This window comes from Musca autumnalis, unplaced genomic scaffold (assembly GCF_047663935.1).
Source record: "Musca autumnalis isolate F117 unplaced genomic scaffold, ASM4766393v1 scaffold_1, whole genome shotgun sequence".
Lineage (NCBI taxonomy): Eukaryota > Metazoa > Arthropoda > Insecta > Diptera > Muscidae > Musca > Musca autumnalis.
The window spans coordinates 274,624,527-274,644,581 of record NW_027411644.1 but is presented as its reverse complement, the minus strand read 5'-3'; the positions used below and the strand labels follow the sequence as shown (position 1 = coordinate 274,644,581).

Here is a 20,055-nt window from a genome sequence, read left to right as displayed (position 1 = left end):
ATTTCATCACCTCTGAACGCCGTGTTGCTGTACTGGAAGAATCTTTGCCTCCTCATGTTGATGGTCTACTGAAGACATGAGAAGGCACCCTGTTACTGTTTTTAGGGCGGCAATCTGACAAGTTTGACAAGTCCACTGCGTGTCACATAAATTCGGGTACCAAACTGGCGCCGCATAGCTTACCACAGACCGACCTATCGCTTTACACGTGGTCAACAAGGTTTCTTCATCTGCCCCCCAAGTGCTGCCGGCTAGGGACTTGAGGACCTTGTTCCTACATTTCAGTTTATCGCAGATAGCTGTGGCATGCGCGGACGACGTGAAAGTGGTGTCGAATGTGACCCCTAGAATTTTGGGGCAGTTTGTGGTCGGAATTCGTCTACCATCGACCACAACATTCAACTCTCTTCCAAACTGAGTTGTCCATGTAGTGAACAGAGTGGCTGTAGATTTTGTGGCGGAAGTCTGCATATTACTCGCGTGCAAAAAGGTGGTAAGGTCGGTTAAATATAAGTTCAGTCTCTCACAGATGTCAACAGGGAAGGTACCTGACGAACGGATAGGATCGTGCAATCATCCGCATATGTTACGATCATTCAGCCGCTTCATCATTAACATGGAGATTTCATCAGGTCCCAACACTTTGGATGATTTAGCGTTCCCGATGGCATTCGCAACATCATCCATTGTAAACTGTGGTGGTTCATCCTCCGCAGGAAGAGATCTGATGCGACATACTACTCTTCTCTTTGCCCTGTCACTCTCGGGGTGCTCGACAAACTGTCGATTGAAATAACTTACGCACCTCTTCGGGTCAGTCAACGTAACGTCGCCGAACGTGACTGAGTTCCTATCTTCCCTCCTTCCAGGGTTCGAGAGTGACATAAACGTTGCCCACAATTAACTTATACAGGCTCCAATGTTGCAACTCTCCAGATGATTTAACCATTTGTTCCGCTTATACTTGCTGAGCAGCCTGTTAACTTCCAGTGTCAGCTCTCCTATTCTGCTAATCCCGTCGCCTCTGTTGGGAAGTTTGGTCCTACTTCGGGTATTCGACCAGTAGGTATTAGCCGAGCGGCTGCAGCAGTGTTGATGTCTCTGAAGCGGTGATTGGTGAAATCTCTGAAATTCGGCTGATCAGCTTTCCCATGATTGACGAATGTGCGCCGCTCAGATGTGACAAAATGGGGTGTTCTGCTAATGCAGGCAATTATGGGGAGATGCTCTGATCTAAGGGAAATGACAGATTGCCAGGTAACGTCATTTGTCAGACCAATTGACACGATGGTTATTTCTGGTGAACTGTGACACTCTACTTCTGGTAGTGGCGTCCTCATTGACCGTGCAAAACGTAGAGCTATCAATCTGCTCACCCAGCGCTGTACCCTCCGGTCGTTTCGAGGCCCGAATGCCACATCTCGTGATGCGCATTAAAGTCCACAAGGACCAGACGATTATGACCTTCCAAAAGCAGGCTAATGTCAGGCTCCTAATCTGAGATGTAGCTATTTCTCGGCAGGATGTACATATACGTTCAGCAACTCTATCTCGGCAGTTCCACACCTGACTGCTACCCCTATATATTCCATGTACTTGTCATTAGAGTTAGGCTCAAGCGAGATAAGTCTGTAATGAACAGACAAATGCAATAGGAAAGCTAATCCCTCACCTCCACTTCTGCTGCGATCGTTCCTTAGCTCCTTGTAAACATCACAACGCAGTAACCTACAGTTGTTGTTGAGCTTGGTTTCTTGCATCGACGCGACCTTGATATTCTTTCGACTCATGAAGTCCACTATTTCCTCGATCTTACCTCAGAGTCCATTGCAATTAAATTGCAAAAAGGATGATTTTCTGGGATTGGGACAAGAACGACTGGTGTTATATGCTGTGTGTGCCGATGATGTCGAGGGGACTGCGGGGGAGTTTCGTAATCTGACGAGGAGGGAGTTTCGTAATCTGATGACCACTCACTGGGGACTGTCTTGTCGTAGTCCCTCACGTGGACAAGTCCAGAGCAACCCCTCAGGCACACCCACTCCTAACATCTATTGCATCTCACCGAAGGCTGTATATGGGTGAAGATGCGGATGTGGCTAACCGAGCGCAAATATATTGGTCCTGGGTTTTCCTCCGTCCCGGCACTGACCAAAAGAATCTGGAGAATTAGGATATGCTGATCCCAACACAAAAGAACGAAACAAATACAAACATTTGTACAATGAGATGGCAACCGCTGGCCGAAACGCTGATGTTGTGTGGGGTCAATCCGGTACGAGAGAATCCGTTGTCGTGGTGTTGGTGCGTATGTGCCAATAGTTGGGGCCGATATAATATGGGCAACGAACCCAAAATGAGTTTGTGAAAAAATACAATTTTGTGTAGGAGGTACCCGAAGGAGTGGCCCAATATAATTAGACTTGTGCCAAATGAACTATATGGAACTATCAAGTTCACTACGCAGTTCCAATGGCCCACATCATATACAAATTGTGTATACGTAATATCACACGTCAGATTTGATGACGTTTTGGAACTAGTATAGTGAACTAGGAACTAAACTACCCAACTCTAAATATAATGTATATTCGAACCTAATAAGTCTGGAAGAAATATGACGATGTTTAAAGTTTTTTGCAACAACTTCTATTCGCTGCCCACATTAAGACGCTAAAAGTTTTTCCTGGGGTACTTCCTGAGAAAATGTCCCGAAACCTATAAAAATGCCATGGCACCACATACAGTGGCTGGAAAGAATGCACTATAACTATCGAATGGATAAGCCGATTGGATTCCAAACTTAGTTTATGTTCGCAAATGGTCCATTTCGGTATTCATGTTTGTTTAAGTGCGAAGGTCCTTTGGAAAAGGAGTAGCATCAGATCCTTTGGAAAAGGAGTAGCATCGGATTAATATGAAAATTATTACAATGTTGGTCTGTGCGCTAGAATCCAAATATAATTTTTGTCGGCAAGTTCGTACGTCCAAAAAGGGCCAACAAAATCTGACAATCTCCTAAATGTTTTTGTACTTGTTGGTCTAACAAAGTGTATACAACCTCGTTAGCCAAAATTCTGTGGATATAAAACACACATATATAACCTAATTTGAGAAATAATCCATAATTTGATATGTGGCCCACCTTATTACAATTTTTATTTGAAAGATCTAACAATTGTTGTTATTGTGTTATTATTTTAAATTATGTTTATTTAAAAATATTGAAACTGCGACCGATGAGAATTGTTGTTTATAGTCGTTGTATGCAAATTACACGAAAAACACAGAAATAAACGCTTCAGGCTGTGAACCACGTCCATTGAGATGTTTACCTCACTGTTCCCTTTCTGAGTAACAACAAACCCCCCCAAGGAATGTGTGGACTATGTAAGAGAAAACAGTGAAATAAAAAATTGTTTACGACCAAACGTCTTTCCGACAGCAACAACAGCAGCAACAAGCAAATCATGGTTAGTATTTTGAAATATGGGCTTCAATGAACCAATCGCAAACGACGACGTTGTACTTCCACCACCTAGCCAAAGCGAGGTCATGATAGCAATTAATTGGCTGAAAAACAATAAAGCTGCTGGAGCTGATGGGCTACCCGTTGAACTGTTCAAGACCGGTGGCGAAATGCTGATAAGGAATATGCATCAGTTAATTAGCGAAATTTGGCAGGAAGAAAGAATACCCAACAATTGGAACTTCAGCCTACTATGTCCCGTACACAATAAAGAATACAAGGCGGTTTGTGCAAATTACAGAGGCATACCCATCGCATACAAAGTGCTATCGAGCAACGTCTAAAACCTATGGTCAATAAAATAATCGGGTCATAAATAAATCAACAATTGACCAAATCTTCACATTGCGCCAAATAATGGAGAAGACCCACGAAAGACAGATCGATACATACCACCAGTTCGTTGAATATAAGTCTGTCTTCGACAACCTAATTAGATCCGAGTTTGGCATCGCTGCAAAACTAATACGATTATACATGCTTGACATTGGTTGACACAAGATCTTCTCCGAGCCTTTTAAAACAAAACGAGGTGTCCGACAATGTGACAGTCTATCGTGTGACCTATTTAACATTCTATTGGAAAAGGTCATATGAGATGCGAATATATGCAATAAAGATATAATGTTACTGGCCTACGCTGATGATATTGACATAAAAGGTCGATCAAAGCTAACCCTAAAGCCACCTTTGCAAAAATTGAAACAGAGTCTGCCAAAGAGGTGAGCAGTCAACGGTGATAAGACGAAGTTTATGCTATCAACACGCAAGATATCCAGAAGCAACTGTGGCTGTTGATAATTACAATTTTGAGGTAGTATTACTTACCTCGGCACCGCCATAAAGTTTTGTAATCAGAGCATGGGTAATTGCGCAAGCCGATGAGGCAGAACTTGGTGTGTTTGGGAGAAACATTATTTAAAAGATTTATTGACCGATATGCGTTGACGGCGAATACCGACGTCGAACAGGGTTACCGCATTGGGCAAAAATTAAAAAATGTGATGTTAACTTGTATATATGTTTCCGTTTCTTTCTTGCAGTAAACAAATCAGAAACGTCAAATCTGAAAGAATTTTGTAGATATTGGCATCCATAATGAAGTTTTATCTCTTGAAATATGAAAAATATTTCCCAAGTACTCTAAAGCGATAATCATATGAAAATTAAGCGACTTTTTATGTAACTATTTCCGAAAATTTTGTTGATAATATTATAATTTTTGGATGGGAATTTGATGGATGGGCTATAAATATAAAATTTTAGTACAAAAAGTTGAAATAAACTGGGCACGGGCAAAGTACCGTTATCAAGAATTAACAATTTAAATTTGATAAAAAATATAAATTCTTAATATTTCGTAGAGTAAATCTTTTAATTGCCACCTATTGCCACCTTGGCTCTTGGTTTCCGTTAATTGGACATGTTTTGCGAAGCGAAATGCGCAAATACTGTCTGCCCATCCCTGCAACCATCTGAGATATATCAATATGTTAGTGAATGGTCAATTTGATATTAATGAAAAACTATACTGTTTCTTTTATTTAATGACGGTATTGCATCTTCATTTTAAAATAGAAGGAATTTGGTCATGGTGATGAATATAGAAATGAAAAATGCAAATGTTGGCCACATCAGTTCAGTATAGCCCCCATATATATCTTTCACCGATTTTGCTATAACTCGTTCAATTTTATTTTAATAGCCTTTAAATTTAAAACGCGATATATTTCTGACCAGTTGTACCGATTTTGTGAAAATCCAACATTTCATAAATATTTCACATACATTGCGTGTTAAAATCGTTCGAATATATATATGAGAGCTATATCCAAATCCAATCCGGTTTTTGTAAAAATCCTATAACGATCTAAGTTCAATCGCAGCCAGGGTCAACAAGAGTGATGACAATTCAATTCTTTATTATCAACTCTTGGTGCTTAACAACATTTAAATATCGTCGGTGTCATGCTTAAGTGTTCCATACGCCATTTGCCTGATTCGAGAAAAACTCAAGTTAATGTTTAAGGCCATACAGGATAAAAATGGTGCAATAATCCAATACTTTAAGAGCTCAGTTCTACTTAACTAAACTCATAGAATATTTCAGTAGTTTATTTTAGTCAGATATCTGTGATAGTCTAGAAGTTATGGCAAGTTTTTATAATTGCAAAAAGTTGCTGAATTGTTCCATGGAATCTTTTTTCATGTTTTTGGCAGTTTGTGTCACATGGAACACGTTTTGTCAAATTTCAACCAAAACACTTTTTATCAATCGTGTTCCACCTCCCTTATATGAAGTGCTACTGTGGAGTTTAAAAATCAGGACTTTAAATGAAACATTTATTTTTCTCATATAAATACAATAAGGTCCATTATTACAGGTTTATTAAAACATTTATTTAAGGAATTTCCCCCACTTATCACTATTTTTTGTGGTAAAAATTTCGATCGGACTAAACGGATATATATTTTGCATTTCTAAGGTAACATAAAACATTTAAACGCGATTTTCTTATAATACCATTTTTGTAGTCGGTTAGCTTTAAGTCGAATGGACGTTTTTGCGTATATTTTTGTGGACTTACATCAAAATTTTGTCTTTAAACTATGGATTTTTTGTTTAAACGATTCATACATTCTCGTTTTCATTTAACAATACAATATTCAACAATATTTGGATTTAGAAACTATTATTCTTCAGTTTTTAAACCAAGTCCTTTAAAATAATTTGTTCCATACGCCACACTTTTCCGTAACTTGGCAAAAATGGGCAATTTTTTGTTCCAAACGCCATCATTTTTGGTGCGGAACAATTCGTTTTTGTCTCTTTTTGTTCCATACGCCAAACGACATGGATATGGAACTAAAAAGTTCAAAGTTGTTTTGTTCCATACGCCAGGCTTTATGGATATGGAACAAAACGACAAGATTTTTTCGTCACAAAGCGGATATGGAACATACTGGCATCTGAATATCTCAGAAACTATAAGAGATAGAGAAAAACTGACCAAAAGATCTGAAAGAGCATGGTTCAAAACCTTGTAAGGTACCTTTATCTCAAAATGTCAAAAATGGCGTATGGACCACTTAAGCATGACACCGACGATATGTTGATTGTCCGTCTCAGTTGGGTGGAATCTTATTGTGGGCTCGCAGTCAATTGTCTTCGGGTGACAGGAGAAAGAGGGATGTTGATAAAGTTGTGGTAGTGGTTCGGCGATGCTCGTACACTGTGGTAGTGGTTGATGTGTTGGTACTCGGCTGTAGTACTCGTACGAAGCGACATGTCTGGTTGTATTCGGGTTGATGATACGCGGCTTGGTGTAGTCGTGTTGAAGCGACTCGGCTTGTTGTATTCGTGTTGATGATACTCGGCTTAGTGTAGTCGTATTGAAGCGACTCGGTTTGTAGTATTCGTGTTGATAGTACTCGACTTGGTGTAATCGTCTTAAAGCGACTCGCCTTGTCGTATTCGTGGTGATAGTACTCGGCGTGGTGTAGTTGTGTTGAAGCGACTCGGCTTGTTGTATTCGGGTAGAATATACTCGGCTTGGTGTGTTCGTGCTGTCACCCTCGGCTTGGGTTGATGACACTCGGCTAGGTGTCGTAGGCTTGTACGTGTTGCGAACGTCGGCCGTTATATATTTGGGTGTAGTTGTCGGGTTTGTGATTCTCGTTGATGCCCTTTTGTTTATTCAGCCTGAAACAAGAAGACGATCGTATGAGCGGGGAAGCGAACGAGTAGCGGGAGCGAACAAATCGCGGAAGCGAACGAATCGTAGTGTATACACGAGAAGCGAACGAATCACAGGAGGTTTCGGCAATGTTGGGTACCAGGTGGACTGCGGACACTTCCACACGTCAACTTCGAGTATCCTCGGTCTAACTCTAACACTTCACGAACTCTGGTGTCGAAAATCGAAATACTTATGTGGTAAGCAAAAGGAAGCGAATAAATCCGCTGCCATGCATATTATGAACTGATGGAATTTTATGAAGATTGCAGAGTATGTAATGACCAATCGTAAATTCATATATATCGGGACCCATAGAAATATGTATGTACATTAAAAAAGGTGTTGTCACGGAGTGTTAGCGTTCAGAGCCAAACTCATTACTTTCAAAGGCAGCGCTAAGCGTTTGTCATGAAAGCACAACAAAAAGGGACAAATACCGATTGTTGTTGTAAAAAACGAAAAAAAATGGATTTGAAAGAAGAAAAGTTCAATGACAGAGAAACCGCTCCACAGCCGATATGTCTGAAGAGCCTCTGCCAAAGGCGAAACATGAATGCACATAGTGGTGGTTGTGTGGGTTCGAATCTTCGGCTTTCCTTTTTCAATTGCATAATTGGTCATTAAGCTCGATTCCAACGAGAAATTAATTAAAAATTTGAGAGAGTTATAGTAAAATCGTAGAATGATATATGTATATGGGGGCTATATCCAAATCCGAACCGATATGGACCAAAATTAAATTTTTCATTCTTATACTTGTGCTAAAAGTCATCGACCTAAGCCAACTCTTTCTATTCTTGTCGACTTTTGTACGGAAGCGGCAACACTGTGCGTTGTATGAACCACGAGCTGTGCCAGCCGGCCCACCTCGATATATTAAAACGTATCGAGCTACAACGATTGCGTTGGCTGGGGCATGTCAGCAGGCTGGATAAAGATGCCCCCACTAGAAGGCATTTGAATACCAGTAATTTGACGGTATACGCCCCAAGGGATGCCAAAACTCCTGTGGAAAGACCAAAGTTGAAGATGATGTCTCTAAACATGACATCCAAATTTGAAGAAGTAAAGCAGTAGATTGGTGCGTTTAGAATTCTATTCTTAGTTCAGCTTATGGAACAAGACGTTCCTGTACAAAAACAAGTTATATGCAGAAGCATGGATTTGGCAAAGAAAAACTTTATATCTCCGTAAACAGGACCACATGTAGCGGCGCCCTCGGTATTTTCAAAATGATCTTCGAACAGCTCTTAAACTGCGCATGGGTGAAATTACTGAACTTTTATGAACGAGGTACACGAAGTTGTTGTCCTATTTAAACCTTATTGGCATTTTATGTACATGATGGAGTAGTTACCGCTTTTCGGTTATTATTTCTGGAAATATGAACTTGCCCCCGATTAAGCTGTACCGTCGTACGGGGGACGCATGTCAAAATGATTCGAGACAAATGTTGCGCTTTTGCAACAACCATTGTGTATGTGGTACCCATAGGAGTAGGTCGTCAATGACTTTTGTGGGGAAGGTACGCGAAGGAGTGGACTAATGCCTTTGTCCAATTTTGGATAAAATATTAGAAGTTGCAAAGTTTAGACTATATCGCTTTATCCGTTGGAGAGTTATTTGATCTATACAACCTCGTTATCCAAAAGGCTGAGGGTATAAAAAATACATATAGTCACCTGAAATGCCCAAAGATGTAGCTCAAAAGTATAGTAATTCGTTTTTTTTTTTATCTCGTTTATAAAGCTAAAATACATGCTTTTGGAAAATTTCACGCTTCTTAATTTAAAACTAACGATCCTATTCAAGAAATGGCATTTCGGAAAATGTATTAACGTTACAGATGTTGTTGTAATGAAGGATATCAAAGCCAAGCGTTTCTGCGGTTTTGGTTTCATTCCTTACTCCCATTTGTACATGATTGTTAATACCCAAAATGCTCGTCCTCATAAGAGTGTTATTTATAGAACAGTTTTCATTTTAGAACGTTTTTCGTTCTCGAGTAAACTTATCGTTTTTTTAGTAACGTCTTTCGGCATTTCAGGCGATATATAACCTAATTAGTGAAAGAATCCATGACTTGATATGTGGTCTACCTTATTACAATTTTTGTTTATAAGATCTAACAATTGTTGTTAATGTTGTTGTTATAGTGTTATTATTTTAAATTATGTTTATTTAAAAATATTGAAACGGCTACCGATGAGAATTGTTGTTTATTGTCGTTATATGCAAATTACACGAAAAACACAAAAATAAACGCTTCAAGCTATGAACCACGTCCATTGAGATGTTTAACTCACTGTTTCCCTTCTGAGTAACAACAAGTCCCCCCAAGCAAACTGTGGACTATTGTAAGGGAAAACAGTGAAATGAAAATTGTTTACGACCAAACGTCTGTCTATCAGCAGCAGCAACAAGCAAATCATGGTTAGTATTTATGCATTTGTAGTGGTAGTTTGCCCCGTTTTCAACAAAGGAAAAACCAATTGTTCATTCTTTTAGATGCTGATTTGAATGGCGAGGATTGAATTCCACACAACAATTTGACACATTTTCTCATTTGGAAAATAACGAACTTGTACGTTGGGTTTTTTCCATTTTATGAATTTTAGTTCATACTTGCTTTTCTCATTTCCAAATTGTTGAGGGGGCCCTGGGAGTTGGCTGGCTGGCTGCCTGCCAGCCTACCTCCTTGTCTGGCTTCAGGTGATACATTCATTTGTACCCATTGCTGAAATTGTCGTTTTAATTTTCATTCGTTCATTCCAAAAGAAAGAAAACAAGTGAAAATTGTGTTATATATGGAAAAAAGTCGAATTTTAAATGCCCTTCACAAAAGCCCCTCAGCATAAAGCGCCACAATAAATAATCTGGAAGTGCATTGTTGGAATTCAAAATCATAATTGAAAATGTTTAAAGGATTATTTTCAGGAAATAGTTTTTTTGTGTACATAGTCTTGAGCTCTAGTCTCAATCAAAACAACATTACATCTTTCAACAATGGTTTAACCCTGCCTGCTTGGATGTTAGACACGTTGAATTTTAGTAACGTTCAGACCCACCGAATAAGAAGCAGTATCGCTTCCTTTGGTTAAAAGGATTTCGTATAGCTCTTCAATTGAAAGTCTATTTTACCTCAGCAAAGTAGACGTTTCCTTTTTCCCATTATTCGAATGGCTTTCTTTACATACTCCTCATCTAATAATGCCAACTGTAGCATACCCTTCACATAAAAGAGGAAGGAAAAACTTCCACGAAGAAACAAAAAAGAAAATAACTGGAATTAGATTAGCCAACAACTTGCCTTGCAGCGTTTTTATTTCATTAATTTATTGTTTGTTTCGTTTGTTTGCTGCTAAGGTTAAAGTTGTTTTGCCATTCAGCAGTTCCTTCCTTTATCCGCGGTTATGTTTTATGCTGTTTGTTTGTTTGCCGCGACCACGCCAGCACTTGTTATTGAAACTTCTTTGAAGAATAAATTATGTCGTTCGTTCAGTCTTGTAATTATTAACAACATTTACATTTTAATCAAATAATAACAAAAACAACAACACTCACCACGAGAGATGACAATAAATTAATATATTTTAATATATTTTTGAGATTAATGATTCATTTATTAGCCAGGAGACCTACCACATGGCACTAAAGTAAATAATGTTTTCTACAACATTTGGTTTGTTCCTTTACTTTTAAAAATGGTAAAACGGCAAAAATAGCAAAACTAGTAAAATGCTCCAATATGAATTGTATTGTGTCTGAAGTAAAGGAACGCTTTTCGAGTAAAAAGTGGTAAAACTTGAAGATTCTTGAACGTAAAGGAACAGAGCTATTATTTGTAGTAGTTGTTGCAGTAAAAAGTTGGTGGCAAATTTAACGTAGAGCAAAAAGTGCGATCTGAAATAAAACGAAAGCTTGGTATCACACAAAGGTCTCAAATCAAATTTTTGTGATTAAACCTATGTCAGCTTCTTGTTTATACCCACATCTTTATACCTACGAGTACAGAGAGTATATTCACTTTGTTACTATCGGAAATCTGACTCATTGAATAACTGGTTACAAACCATTATTTAAGACGAAATCCATCCGTTTCAGACAATCCGTCCATCCGTCTCACATTTGGGCAAGATTCAAAAAAACGGAGATTAATTAAGGGAAGCATTTGAGTGATCTAATGTTAATATTTTCCGAATGTTTACACTTCAATGAATATAACGGAACACAGTTTTGGTGCAAACTGAGGGATTGGAGAGGTATATTCGAAGCCCTCATTAATTGGTACCATAAAAACTATGAAGTGTTTTTACGGTTTTGCCTACATTTCTTATTTAATGAATCTAAAATCTTCTAATATGATAAATTATTGGATAAGCTAATATTTGGCAAAAAATTATTAAGTTAGGTCAATATTTTAGTGTAGCTCCCATACAAGGGTATCTCCCGATTTTATGTATTTCGAGGGACTTGACCACATTTTTTTCGTACTTTTTTAGTACTTTGTTAAAAAAACAAAATTCCAACAACAACCTCACAGGCAACTGTGTTGATGTTCTTTTCAACTCACAGAATTCGATGGATTCTTAGTTGATAAGTGCTGACATGTTGCAGAATATTTTGATTTTGGTGTTTCTTTGGAAAAGCCGAAAAGTGCGTGTGATTCTCATTCATATGGGAATACTAGACAGTTAAAGAGTTCGGGTTTTCGCTAAAAAGGCATTATTTCAAAAACTGAGAAGCCAATTGATAATTCCCTTCGCCGGGATGAAATCTTGATATTGGTAGCGATCAGTAAAATTTTGCAACACTATCAGTTCGTTTTGAAAAACATTACTCTCTGTAATAGAGGGTAATAAATGAAGTTGAGCCATTGGGGGAATACTCCAACTCAAGCAATCAAATTTTTTAGTACATTTATCTGTAAATTAGGATTCATACTGTGAAAATTTGTCAATATAGGTCAATGTTTTGGTATAGCCCCCATATAGAGATTTAGTCAAATTTAGAGGTTTTCGAATATTTTATGCACATATTGGAACTAAACTGGCTCAAATTGTGAATTGTACATTTTGAAGCGATTGAAAATATTTCTATCAAACATTATCTCTATATATTCTCGTTTTGGAATAACCTCCATATTAAATATTACGCTACTTTTTTTAACTCTAAATACTTTTTAAAAATAGGGAAAATGGGTACATTTTAAATTAATTTTTAATATGTTTCTAAACTGATTGTTTAAGAGTCTGGAGTTTCTAAACTTCTTTTGCCATAAATATATTTTTCTAATTTTCAGATATCTACCTGAAGTTGAGGATTCCATTCTAAAATGGCCACTTTTGATGCGTAAAAAATGTTATACACCAAAAAATTTAATTTTTTATGGTGCTCTTCAAATTATTAAAAATTCTTTAGCTTTATCACAGTGCAACTGTAGAAGTAAACAATATATGATCTTGACATTTTGGTTAAAGACTTAGAATGTTGTACCATATTACCATGTAACGACAGTTATACCAAAAACCGAATTTATTTTTTTTAATTAATCTCCATTTTTGCGATTTTGCCCCTTGTGCATCGCCATCATTTCACAAAAATCATTATATATACGAGGGCGGTTCGGAAACTTCTTAGCCTATCAATGAAAGAGAATAGTTAGTTTTTCAAAAATATTTTTATTTTTCAATATAATCTCCTGAAACTTCAATACACTTAGTCCAACGCTTTTCTAGCAATTCTATCCCTTGATTAAAAAAGTTTTCCTCAAGATCTTCAAAATAGTGGTTTACAACTGTAATTGCATCTTAATTTGAGGTAAAACGCTTGCCAGCAAGGAATTTTTTTAGATTTGGGAACAAGTAAAAGTCACTGGGAGCTAAACCAGGAGAATAAGGTGGGTGGTCAAGCAACTCGTACTTTAATTCGTTGATTTTAGCCATTGTTAAAACACTCTTGTGTGCTGGTGCGTTGTCTTGATGAAAAATTATTTTTTTGTGTTGTAAGCCAGGACGTTTTTCTCGAATTTGTACATTTAATTGATCCAAAAGGTTGCAATAGTACTCTGAATTTATTGTTTTACCCTTTTGCAGATAGTCAATCAATAAAATACCTTTGAAGTCCCAAAAACCCGTTGCCATAACCTTACCAGCCGATTGAATTGTTTTTGCCTTCTTTGGGGCACTTCCTCCAGCTTCAGTCCATAGTTTGGATTGTTCTTTTGTCTCTGGAGTATAGTGGTGGATCCATGTCTCATCAACAGTTATGAAACGACGCTTAAAATCCATTTTATTTCGCTTAAAACGATCCAAACAAGCTTGAGAAATGTTCATTCTTATGCGTTTTTGATCGACTGTTAACAAATGCGGCACCCATCTTGCAGAAAGCTTTTTCATGTGTAGTTCTTCATGCAATATTAAATGGACTCGATCATTTGAGATGCCCATGATATTAGCAATTTCACGCACTTTTATTCGTCGATCATTTAATAGCATATCATGCACTTTGGCTACAATTTCTGTTGTTGTTGCTGTTTTTGGACGTCCACTACGTGGTTCATCTTCAATGCTTGTACAATCACGTTTAAATTCAGCAACCCAATTTTTTACTGTTGCATATGAAGGAGCACTTTCACCTAACACATTCACCATATCATTATGAATTTCTTGTCCCGATAAACATTTTTTATGTAAATACTAGTGGGCCCGGCGAACTTCGTCTCGCAGTCTGTTGGGTATGTGAACTTGATGGCTTTGGTTCAAACCTATAATACTATTATTGCTATCACCTCAATTGCAAATATTTCTTTGTTTTGAACTGTTTAGGACGATCTTTGAAGCAGATGCACATTAGACAATTGTATTTTCGACAATTGTCAGTTTGTCGAAGGGAGAGCGTACTAAAAGGCAAAGTGTTTCTATATTCCTCCACTCTCTCTCCTATAAAATGACAATCGCCGCGAGAAAATTGGGAAACGGTAAATCGGTACTAAAATATATTTTTAAGCAAATAACACATTTCGCGATGTAAATAAGAATATTCCGTGACACCGTTGAAGCAAAGTAATATCATAATGTCCATATTCGTTTCATAATTCATGGTTTCCTGAAATCCTAGTTTTCACCACTGAACGTGATATTTCAGTCAAACAATTGAATACGAATACCGAATATTTGAATTTCAATGGCGAATAAGCGAATTATGGTTCTATACAAAATAGGGTTAATTAACTGCTATGGAAAATTTCCATGCAATAGGTGCGGGAACTTTTTTAACACAGGGAAAAGTGAAACCAAATTTCTTAATAATTTTCCATGCTCTATGTGGTGGTATTTTTATGTTTGCACAAAATACCATGACCCTACATATTCATAATCAGCATAAAATGCTAAATCGACATTACATAATGTTTGTACAAATAGAAGTTATCAAAATCAGCCTTTGTCTTCTAGCCATTCACATCCGATATGCCTCATGAGCTGAACTAAACCACCAGCGAAACGATCTTATCATATTGGTAGGAATTTGCTCGAATTCACTTTTTCAATACAAAACTCTTTAGGTCATGTGAGTTCGATTAATTCTATAAATTAAAAACTTTCAGAAATAATGACCTTCGTCCTAGTAAAAATTCACAGCAGAGCCCGGCTGCCCGCCTGAGGTTTGAACCTGGGTCCTCTCCAACAGACCGACAATGTTGTCGAGGTCTTAGCGTTCTAAGCCACTGTCAATCTATCATATCAAACTTTCGAAATGGAAGGCATTCGAATTCATGAAGGAAATCCCCATCGATTTGTACAAATTTGCAATAATATTTTTACAAATAGAAGTTATCAAAATCAGCCTTTGTCTTCTAGCCATTCACATCCGATATGCATGATGAGCTGAATAAAACCACCAGCGAAACGATGGTAGCACATTGGTTGGGTGTGTGGGACTTTGCTAGAATTCAATTTTTCAATACAAAACTCCTTAGGTCATGTTAGCTCGATTAGTTCAATTAATAACATAACGACGTCCATCAGTTCGTCCGTCTGTTGAAATAAATATAAAGCTCACAACATTTGAGATGAAGCTTTCAAAGAACATTATATAACTCTTAGGACTTAATAACTATGTAACTCCTAGAGAAGATGGATTATATCCATGTTTTAAAATAGCCTTTAGAACGACACGGAAATATTTTGGGATGTTGATGCTACTTATTCTTTTGTGGAGGTAAAAACCTTTCTTGCATACATTTTTGGCCAAAGCTCCTCGCTTGGATAAATAAAAGGACATTGTCCGATATTCTGTAGTTGTATGGATAAAGATGCCAAAAATTTTGTATTTGTTCTTCGCAAACCTTTTATTCAGACTGGACTGGAATATGGAACAACATAAAAGACAATTTTGTCATTACTTACGGTTACAACATATGAAATTAACACCAACATGATTTTAGTTTCCCAATAAACCAACAAAAATCGTTGCATTAGCCTAAACCACTAATATTCTTTCGAAATTTGTATATATTCAATTTCTTTTAAATTATTTCAATGCAACTTAAATTGATTTTTGTAAATAAAATATTTTTTTAACTTTCAAATATTGACAAAACTGAAGCATAAAATATTTGTGTGTAAAAGAAATACAAAAACACATACATATCAACAATAAAAGATCCAAAGAAATGTGTGGAGACAATTAATTTTCTTAAAAAAATATATGTTTCGCGATTTTTTTAGGTTTTATCCTTTTCTGCCATGAGACGATTCCGAATTGGCGCGAATTGTCAAAATCTGTTCAGCCGTTCTTAAGTTATAAGCGTAGTAACTAACATCATCCTTTTTTATATATATAGATTTAATGACAGCAAGCATTTCTAATTTTTCCATTGTAAAAAAATTGCGGATGCGTCTTTTTTGAACACCTGTTTCTATATGAAGGAGTTGCCAGATCGAAACAGAATTTAACATTTGTTCAAAACAGAGACGGAAGTTTTCAAAACACTTAACTTTTTTCTGTTTATACCGCGCTTTTTGTGCTAGGCTAAGAAGTTTCCGAACTGCCCTCGTAGTAACTATAGCATAATGGTAGACCTGCACTCATTGTCTTATGTACATTAAACCAAAACACGACATACTGTTCAACAATAACAGGGAAAATGAAGAGAAAAACCCCAAAATGCTAAATTTTGACCCAAGGCTATTTCCACCATTTTTGACATAACTCAAAATGCAGAAGAAAGACGCAAGTTTTGTTTGCGCAATATCAAAGACAACAATCAAAAGAAAAATAAAAAAAATTCTCACGACACTCTTTTTTGTTATACTCCATTTTGACGAAATTTTTAAACACATTTCTACAAGACTTTTTCAGATCAAATTTTTCCTAAAATATTATGAATTATTTCTGTTTGAAATATCCATTTTGAAAATGCCAAGTTTATTTAGCAAAAACTACGTTATGGGGATTTAAGCAGCAAAAATTAATACTTTTCGCCTGTTTCTTAAATTTTAAAAATATGTTCAACTTTAACACTGTGCTACACGAAAAGTAAACAACATACGACCTTGCTATTTTGGCTAGTGAGGTAAAATTTTGTACTCGATAACCCTGTCAAGACAGATTACACTGTGAACCGAAATTTTGGGGGGTGGAAAATTTCTTTTGGGGGTGAAAGCCCTTGGTGAGTATATACAGAACCCCAAAGGGCAGATCCGCCGTGAGTCGAACTTTTGAGTTATGGCGTGATGAATTTTTCACTGGAGACCCTATAAGCCAACAGAAATTAGCGTTCTATCTTTGTTCGCTGTTGCTTTGCCTTATTTTTGATATGACATGTCTTCAGTCAAATCTAATGAGGAACTTTTTCGTAGAACATTTCGACTTTCTAACTAGCTTCCTTCCATGTCCTTTTCATCCTTTATTTCAAGAACCGCAATAAAAATACCAGAAGATGACATTTTTCAGCTTCGACATATTCTGCAAAAATGTCGCTTAGAAAATTTTAGGTACAGCTCTCATTGACAACTAATCAATATTGTCGCGTTTTCATGGTCCGTTTTGCATTTACCTTGTTTTTGTTCAGAAAAAACTATGATTTGTGTTTTTGTTTATTCTGTATACATATTCCAACAACCAACAGAAAAACAAAATATAGTTTTTTTCTGAACAAAAACAGGGTAAATGCAAAAAGGACCATGAAAACGCGACAATATCGATTAGTTATCAATGAGAGCCGTACCTTAAATTTTCTGAGCAACATTTTTGCAGAATATGTCGAAGCTGAAAAATGTCATCTTCTGGTACTTTTATTGCGGTTCTTGAAAGAAAGGACGAAAAGGACATGGAAGGAAGCGAGTTAGAAAGTCGAAATGTTCTACGAAAAAGTTCCCCCTTAGATTTGACTGAAGACATGTCATATCAAAAATAAGGCAAAGCAACAGCGAACAAAGATAGAACGCTAATTTCTGATGGCTTATAGGGTCTCCAGTGAAAAATTCATCACGCCATAACTCAAAAGTTCGACTCACGGCGGATCTGCCCTTTGGGGTTCTGTATATACCCATCAAGGGCTATCACCCCCAAATGGAGTTTTCCACCCCCAGACCTCGAGCTCCATTTTGTTGCACAGTGTTATCAAAAATGTGTGTTTTAATTTTTCAATTAAGACCCGTTTTTGTCAATCTTGCCCCAAAGTGCGTCTGTCTGAGAGGCTGTTCAACACGATAACACCTGAAGGGTTTAACCGATTTGGTTCGAGTTTTGAACATCGTAATATTTATACCCTACATGTGGGGAAGGTATTATAAGTTTGTTTTGGCTACCTATTGATCAGATAATATTCTTATGTGAATATCTCCGCTTCCATGGGGGTATTGCAAACGCAAAGACTGTAATGAAAGTAGAAAATCTGACCTTTGCGATGATATAAAGTACGTGGTTGGTGCACGTGGTCAAACAACGAAGATATCGCAAAAGTCTTTATCAATTCAAACTTTCCATTATTATTATATCCTACGCCACAATGTGGAAAGGGTATTATGAGTTTGTTTTCCCGAAAATGGTATAGAAAAACTCATATCTTGGCGAGATAAACACTGTGCAACATTTTAAAGGTGATCTTGTACAGGTGTACAGACCCAAACGACAAAAACCCAAACTTGGTTTTGTTGTGTCTGATCCAGCTTGGATTTTTTGGCCTCAGTTAAATATTGACTTTTTTAAGGAATTCGGGGCTATATCTCTGAAACCAATGCTATAAAATTGCGAAATGTTTCCATTGTTCCGATTACAGACACTCTGCTGACTAAATTTTTTTTTACTTTTTTTTTGTTGTAAATATTTTCTCAGTTATTCACTGTCAAGTGCAAGAAATTTTGATGCATCAGATTTTAACAAAATTGTTGCTAAAAACCTGATTTCATATTTGTTTAATTGTTAAATAAATTCGTAATAAAACTAAACAAAGTTTATTTTTTGTTGATAGGGGAGCGTGTAAGTTAAATTTAAAAAAAATTTTGGAGCCTGAAGTTACATAGTTATATAACAATAAATTTTTAAAAATTATACTTTTTTATGTTTTTAGTGCAAGTTTCTCTAAGGTCCAGTCCAATTTTTTTGTTACTAATAAATTTTTACTTCCTAGATTCCGAATAACCACAATTTAGCTGCAAATAGCTGCAAATCTTGCTGATAAATGGTCTTGAAAAATAGCTTTAATCCTCAAAATACCCAAAATCTTTCGGTACGATATAGACCTATGTTCGCAATTTTTGGTGGATAAGATGTATAACCAACGAGAACCTCCCATCCCAAAATTCAGGTTATTTGGTCTGAAAATGTAGACAAAATCCTAATACAATATCAACACGTAGACCAATGCACACTGGTCGCAACCTGCGACAAAAATCGAAAAATCGATATCATCAAATGTTAGCGCCAATTCAGCAAATTATCTCTAAACATATCATAGTTGTTGATTTTGTACTTTATAACGGTATTTAACAAAGCAAAGCAGAAGAAGATGACATTTACGTATGATCATTCAAAAACTTTAAAATCATCAGTAAGGTTGTGACTTTTTACAAGGCAAATAACTCAAAATTGAAAAGATAAAAATTTTGTGTTTGAAATGGAAGTTTTAGTTCAAGGTATTCTAATTACTTTTACATAAAAATTTTTTCTTATTGCTCGAATAAAACGTGCTGGAAATTATATTTTTTATAATACTTTTTTTGTGCATTTTTTTCCAAGTCTTAAAAATTGAAGTTGAGTTTTACTAACTTCGCCATCCTTCGCCACTCTCAATTTTTTTTGGAGAATGTTCGAAATAGTGTCAAGTTTACAACAAAATTGATTCCAGCTGCATATATTTGCGCTTCCGTGCGTGACATCAAAAATACTGATGGTACCTCTGGTCGTTTCAGTGAATATGCCGTATTACTGTACTCTCAGTTTCTTCTTTGTTTTGTGTGTTAATCGTTTGTTTTTTTTTTTCTTTAAAGATTTATACATTTTTGTTTCGGAATCTACCTATGAGTGTGTTTTTTACATTATATTATAATATATTTTTTTTTTTGATATATGTATGATGCTACATATAATATGAAAAAAAGTAGGAATGTAAAGTTCGGCCGCATCGAACTTTATTATATCCCCTACCTAGAAATATTCTGACCTCAAATGGAATAATTTGTTTGCTTTCCTGTCCACGATACCAGTCGGAGATGTTTTTTGACCACTAAGGACTCCAAATAGCAAATTACAACCAATTCGAACCGCAAATGTAGATAAAAA

General features: G+C 36.5%; 1 long non-coding RNA gene across 1 annotated transcript in view; it reads right to left on the bottom strand.

Annotated features, from left to right (window-relative positions):
• The window catches only part of LOC141391509 (uncharacterized), a 107,187-nt gene extending 91,395 nt beyond the window's left edge, over positions 1 to 15,792 (bottom strand). The window contains exon 1 of the long non-coding RNA XR_012409666.1: positions 15,678 to 15,792. This is a non-coding gene — a long non-coding RNA (uncharacterized lncRNA). The remainder of the gene's footprint in view (positions 1 to 15,677) is intronic.
• Between the last annotated feature and the right edge of the window lie 4,263 nt (positions 15,793 to 20,055).